This window comes from Rhinopithecus bieti, unplaced genomic scaffold, assembly GCF_001698545.2.
Source record: "Rhinopithecus bieti isolate Rb0 unplaced genomic scaffold, ASM169854v2 scaffold_15113, whole genome shotgun sequence".
NCBI lineage: Eukaryota > Metazoa > Chordata > Mammalia > Primates > Cercopithecidae > Rhinopithecus > Rhinopithecus bieti.
Genome location: NW_016808703.1, coordinates 114,637 through 121,351, shown reverse-complemented (window position 1 = coordinate 121,351; position 6,715 = coordinate 114,637). Strand labels below are relative to the sequence as shown.

The window sequence follows — 6,715 nt, the reverse complement described above, 5'->3', positions numbered from 1 at the left end:
AGTTCAAGTCCTGGATATCCCTGTTAACCTTCTGTCTCATTGATCTGTCTAATATTGACAGTGGGGTGTCAAAGTCTCCCATTATTATTGTGTGGGAGTCTAAGTCTCTTTGTAGGTCTCTAAGGACTTGCTTTATGAATCTGGGTACTCCTCTATTGGGTGCGTATATATTTAGGATAGTTAGCTCTTCTTGTTGAATTGATTCCTTTACCGTTATGTAATGGCCTTCTTTGTCTCTTTCGATCTTTGTTGGTTTAAAGTCTGTTTTATCAGAGACTAGGATTGCAACCTCTGCTTTTTTTTTTGCTTTTCCATTTGCTTGGTAGATCTTCCTCCATTCCTTTATTTTGAGCCTATGTGTGTCTCTGCACATGAGATGGGTCTCCTGAATACAGCACACTGATGGGTCTTGACTCTATCCAATTTGCCAGTCTGTGTATTTTCACTGGGGCATTTAGCCCATTTACACTTAAGGTTAATATTGTTATGTTTGAATTTGATCCTGTCATTATGATGTTAGCTGGTTATTTTGCCCATTAATTGATGCAGTTTCTTCATAGCATCAATGGTCTTTACAATTTGGCCTGCTTTGCAGTGGCTGGTATGGGTTCTTTCCATGTTGATTGTGTCCCTCAGGAGCTCTTGTAAGGCAGGCCTGGTGTTGACAAAATCTCTCAGCATTTGCTTGTCTGTAAAGGATTTCATTTTTCCTTCACTCATGAAGCTTAGTTTGGCTGTATATGAAATTCTGGGTTGAAAATTCTTTTCTTTCAGAATGTTGAATATTGGACCCCACTCTCTTCTGGCTTGTAGAGTTTCTGCCAAAAAATCTACTGTTAGTCTGATGGGTTTCCCTTTGTGGGTAACACGACCTTTCTCTCTGGCTGCCCTTAACATTTCTCCTTCATTTCAACCTTGGTGAATCTGACAATTATGTATCTTGGGGTTGCTCTTCTCAAGGAGTATCTTTGTGGTGTTCTCTGTATTTCCTGAATTTGAATGTTGGCCTGCCTTGCTAGGTTAGGGACGTTCTCCTGGATAATATCTTGAAGAGTGTTTGCCAACTTGGTTCCATTCTCCCCATCACTTTCAGGTACACCAGTCAGATGTAGATTTGGTCTTTTCACATAGTCCCATATTTCTTGTAGGATTTATTCATTTCTTTTTACTCTTTTTTCTCTAAACTTCTCTTCTCACTTCATTTCATTCATTTGATATTCAATCACTGATACCCTTTCTTCCACTTGATTGAATTGGCTATTGAAGCTTGTGCATGCATCACAAAGTTCTCTTGCCCATCAGGTTTTCAGCTCCATCAGGTCATTTAAGGTCTTCTCTACACTGTTCTAGTCAGTCATTCATCTAGCCTTTCTTCAAGGTTTTTCGCTTCCTTGTGATGGGTTTGAACATGCTCCTTTAGCTCAGTGAAGTTTGTTATTACTGACCTTCTGAAGCCTACTTCTGTCAACTTGTCCAAGTCATTCTCCATCCAGCTTTGTTCCATTGCTGGCAAGGAGCTGCAATCCTTTGGAGGAGAAGAGTCATCTGGTTTTTAGAGTTTTCAGCTTTTCTGCCCCGGTTTCTCCCCATCTTTGTGGTTTTATCTACCTTTGGTCTTTGATGTTGGTGACCTACAGATGGAGTTTTAGTGTAGATGTCCTTTTTGTTGATGTTGATGCTATTCCTTTCTGTTTGTTAGTTTTCCTTCTAACAGTCAGGTCCCTCAGCTGCAGATCTGTTGGAGTTTGCTGGAGGTCCACTCCATACACTGTTTGACTGGGTATCAACAGTGGAGGCTACAGAACAGCAAATATTGCTGCCTGATCTTTCCTCTGGAAGCTTCGTCCCAGAGGGACACCCGCCTATATGAGGTGTCTGTCAGCCCCTACTGGGAGGTGTCTCCCAGTTAGGCTATACAGGGATCAGGGACCCACTTGAGGAGGCAGTCTGTCCGTTTTCAGAGCTCAAATGTTGTGCTGGGAGAACCACTGCTCTTTTCAGAGCTGTCAGACAGGGACGTTTAAGTCTGCAGAAGTTGTCTGCTGCCTTTTGTTCACCTATGCCCTGCTCACAAAGGTGGAGTCTACAGAGGCAGTAGGCCTTGCTGAGCTGCAGTGGGCTCCACCCAGTTTGAGCTTCCCCACTGCTTTGTTTACCTATGCAAGCCTCAGCAATGGTGGACATCCCTCCCCCAGCCAGGCTGCTGCCTCCCAGTTTGATCTCATACTGCTGCACTAGCAGTGAGCAAGGCTCCGTGGGTGTGGGACCCACCGAGCCAGGCACAGGAGAGAATCTCCTGGTCTGCCGGTTGCTAAGACAGTGGGAAAAGCACAGTATTTGGGCGGAAGTGTCCCATTTTTTCAGGTACAATCTGTCACAGCTTCCCTTGGCTAAGAAAGGGAAATCCCCAGACTCCTTGCACTTCCCAGGTGAGGCAATGCTCCACCCTGCTTCAGCTCACCCTCCGTGGGCTGCACCCACTGTCCAACCAGGCCCGGTGAGATGAACCAGGTACCTCAGTTGGAAATGCAGAAATCACCCGTCTTCTGTGTCAGTCACTCTGGGAGCTGCAGACCGGAGCTCTTCCTACTTGGCCATCTTGGAGCAGACCTCAATTTTTTGTATTTTTTAGTAGAGATGGGGTTTCTCCATGTTGGTCAGGCTGATCTTGAACTCCTGACCTCAAGTGATCCGCCTGCCTTGGCCTCCCAAAGCACTGGGATTACAGGCATGAGCTACCTCACCCAGCCTATTTCTTGCCTTAACTCAATAAGCCCTTGTGTCAGTCTAAAAGACATGGTTCTCCAAAACTATATTTACTTCCTAATTGTCAGAACCTGTGATTATTACCTCACCTGGAAAAAGAGTAACTATTACCTTTTGAAGCAAGAGATGTGATGAAGGATCTTGAGAGGAGACATTTACCCTGAATTACCCAGATAGGCCCCAAATGCCCTAAATCACATGTATAAACACTTTTATAAAAAAGAGAGCCAGGTAGAGGTTTCACCCAGAGAGACACAGAGAAAGTGATGTGAAGACAGAGAGAGAGATTTGAGTGACATAACAAGTGAAGGATTGCCAGCAGAAACTGAAAGAGGGAAGGAACTGAATCTCCCCTACAGCTTGTGGAGGGAGTGAGGCCCTATTGACATCTTGGTTTTAGAATTCTGGCCTCCAGAAATGTGACAGAATATGTTACCAAGTTTGTGGTAATTTGTCATGGTAGTCAGAAGAAACTAATATAAATTTGGTATCAAGGAGTGAGGTGCTGCTATAACAAATACCCCAAAATACAGAAGTATCATCTAAGGAATAGCCAAGTGATATGGTTTGGATGTTTGTCCCCTTCAAATCTCATGTTGAAATGTGATCTCCAGTGTTGGAGGTGAGACTTGGTGGGAGGTACTGGATCACAGAGGCAGATCTGTAATGAATGACTTAGTGCCATCGCCTTGGTGATATGTGAGTTCTCCTTCAGTTCACACAAGATTTGGTTGTTTAAAAGGGTGGGAGACCTCACCTTGCTGACTCTTGCTTGCTCTGTCACATGACATGTCTGCTCCCGCTTTGTCTTCTGCTATGGGTAAAAGCTCCCTGAGGCTTCACCAGGAGCTGAGCACATGCCAGAGCCATGCTTCCTATACAGCCTGCAGAACTGTGAGCCAATTAAACCTCTTTTCTTTGTAAATTAGCTAGTCTCGGGTATTTCTTTTTTTTTTTTTTTTTTATAGATGGAGTCTCACTCTGTCACCCAGGCTGGAGTGCAGTGGTATGATCTCAGCTCACTACACACTACAACCTCCACCTCCAGCGCTCAAACAATTCTACCTGCCTCAGCCTCCCAAATAGCTGGGATTACAGGCACCTGCTACCATACCCAGCTAATTTTTGTATTTTTAGTAAAGACTGGATTTCACCATGTTGGCCACGCTGGTCTCGAACTCCTGACCTCAAGTGATCCGCCTGCCTCGGCCTCCCAAATTGCTACCCGGCCAGGTGGATTTCTTTAGAGCAACACAAAAATGGCCTAATACACCAAGGAATTAGGTAATAGGTAGAGGCTGGAAGAATTCTGTGAAGCATCATAGAAAAAACCTAGAATGCCCTGAAGTCACTGGTGGTAGAAATATGGATATCAAGTACGCTGTTGGTGAGGGCTCAGAAGGAAGTGAGCAGCATAGTAGAGAAAGCTTCTATCGAGATTGCGCCATTGCACTCCCGCCTGGGCAACACAGCAAGACTCTGTTTCAGAAAAAAACAGAAAGAAAGCAAGCTTCTATCAGTCATCTTTGAAAATATGTATGCTATCTTGAGCAGAATGTTGGCAAAAATATGAGCATTGTAAGTACTTCTGGTACAAGCTTAGAAGGAAATACAGAGCACATGATTGAGAAATGGAGGAAAAATGATCCGTGTTACATAGTGGCAGTGAGCTTGGCTTAATTGTGTCCTATAGTCATGTGAAAATTAGCAGAACTTGCCAATGATGAACTCGGATATTTAGCTGAGGAGAGTACCAAGCAAAATGTTGAGGATGCAGACTGTTATCTTCTTTCTGTTCAGAGTAAAAAATCCTGAATGAATAGATACATTCAGGAAGGAACTGTTAAGCAGAATTTTCAGTAATTTGTTATGGCAACCAAAGTAAACTGCTAAAGCTCTTAAGTGAAGAGAGGAATATCTTCTCATATTATTCAGAAATGCCAATGCATGGATCCTTTGTGTAGACTAATATTAGTTTAGACAGTCTGCTATTTTAAGTTAGCATTAGATACCTAATCACTACATCAAGATACTGAATCAAAATGTGTTATTTTAATTCTGTGTCACTTGAATATTTAGGACATGCCCCTATCAGCCCTCAATTTATTTTTTTAATATTAGCCTCAAATAATAAGAATAAATTAACTTTATCTTGAGCTCAAGTTCTTAAACTCACCAATCAATGATTTGTGAGTCGTTCTTTTGTTCGTTGGTTGGTTGGTTTCTTTGCATTTTGTTTTATTTGTTTGTATTTTAAGACATGGATTCTTGGGCCCTCTGCAAACCTTGTACATTGATTTTCTGGAGCTGAGGATTGGATATTTATGTTTTTCTAAGGCTTTGTCAATTATTGTGATAAACAACCATTAGGAAACCATTGATATTATGAAGCATAGCTGGATTTGTCTACCATTTCTTAAGTACTCCCTGTGTGTCAGATATACATTAGATGAGCTTTACATAATATTTATATGTAATCTTACAGGTACATGTTTAATTTCAGCTTTGTAGTTGGCAAATTGAGGTTCAAAGAAGTAGTAAAGCTGTTCCAAGTCCGTAATTAGAAAAACTGATATTTGAGCACATATCTATTTCCAAAACCTATTCTCCTACAGAAAAACCAGCAGTAAAGTGAAAACATTATTTGTTCACATTTCCTTATATATCCTTTCTAGATGGATGATGTGGGTAAGTCATTTAACTTCCCAAGATTTAGTTTGCTCTATTTGAAGAAGTGTATAATAATATGTATTTCAAGCAGTTGTCATGAAGACCGAATTCAATTATGTACAGAATAGCACTCTGGCAACACTAGAGTGCCATGCAAATGTGATTTGCTTTACTATGGTTTTTGCTCTTACCTATTTTTTATTTATGGAATAAGTAAAGTGTAACCATGTTATTTGGCAGAAGTGCCAGCTCTCACAAAATGCTGCATCTACTGCCAGCTGCTTCTATTCTTGTGGATCTAAGGCTTCCTCAATGGTTACTTTTGGAGCCAGACTGGATCAGTGTTCATATCCCAGCTCTGCCGTTTACTAACAGTAGAATCACGGACTAGTCTTTCCATGATTTTGATTATTCACCAATAAAAAGGGAAAGAGATGCTGGTAATTTGAGGTTGACATTGAAATAATATGGAATGCTTATAATGTTTATGATCATCATCATTAATGATCACATTACTGACAGTAGCTGTGTTAGTAAGATGGCAAATACATTTTGTGAGGTTCCACTGGACACTGCCTATGAAGAGTGGCACAGGCAGGGGGTGAAAGAATGCCAGCAGTGAGGCAGTGTATTCCGCAGGGCATGGGGAAAAACCCAGGCCAGTTGCAACCCACCTGAATACTAACTCCCACTGTAGCCTGGATTGCATTCCTATGCCAGCAAAATGGTTTTTCAGCTGTGGCTATTCTGTAGCAGAGTATCAGCAAGGGAGCCCCAGATAGGGAAGCTAAAAAGAGTTTAATTATTTGGCACATATATATTATGCCATAAGTACATACACAAGCAGAATGGGAGAAATGAATAGATCCCGTGGCACTTGGCAGATGACCAGTTGGAAAGGCAATCATAAACTACTTGGGAACATTAAATAAGTCAGAATGCTATCTTCTAACACATAAACTAGTAATGATAGCAGTAACTACCATTTCATAAATTCCTGTGCCAGGAACCCTGCTAGGCTTTGTATGTACATTATCACTAGGCTACAATACTCTATTGAATAAGAACCATTTATTACCTCATTCTGCAGATGAGGAAACTGAGGCACAGAGAAGTTAAAGAAGGCATTAATGGTTAAAGACCTGAGAAATATTGGCCATGAGATTTAAAATAGAGTCCAACTACCTGTAAAGCCCATGTCCTTTCCACCGCAGTTTGATGTCTCCATGGGACATTCTCATGTCTTGCATCTCTAGTCCTTTTATAACAACCACTGTTA

At 41.7% G+C, this 6,715-nt stretch overlaps 1 protein-coding gene across 1 annotated transcript in view; it reads left to right on the top strand.

Annotated features, from left to right (window-relative positions):
* The window catches only part of GALNT5 (polypeptide N-acetylgalactosaminyltransferase 5), a 60,730-nt gene that overhangs the window by 19,196 nt on the left and 34,819 nt on the right, over positions 1-6,715 (top strand). The gene's annotated exons all lie outside the window — the stretch shown is intronic.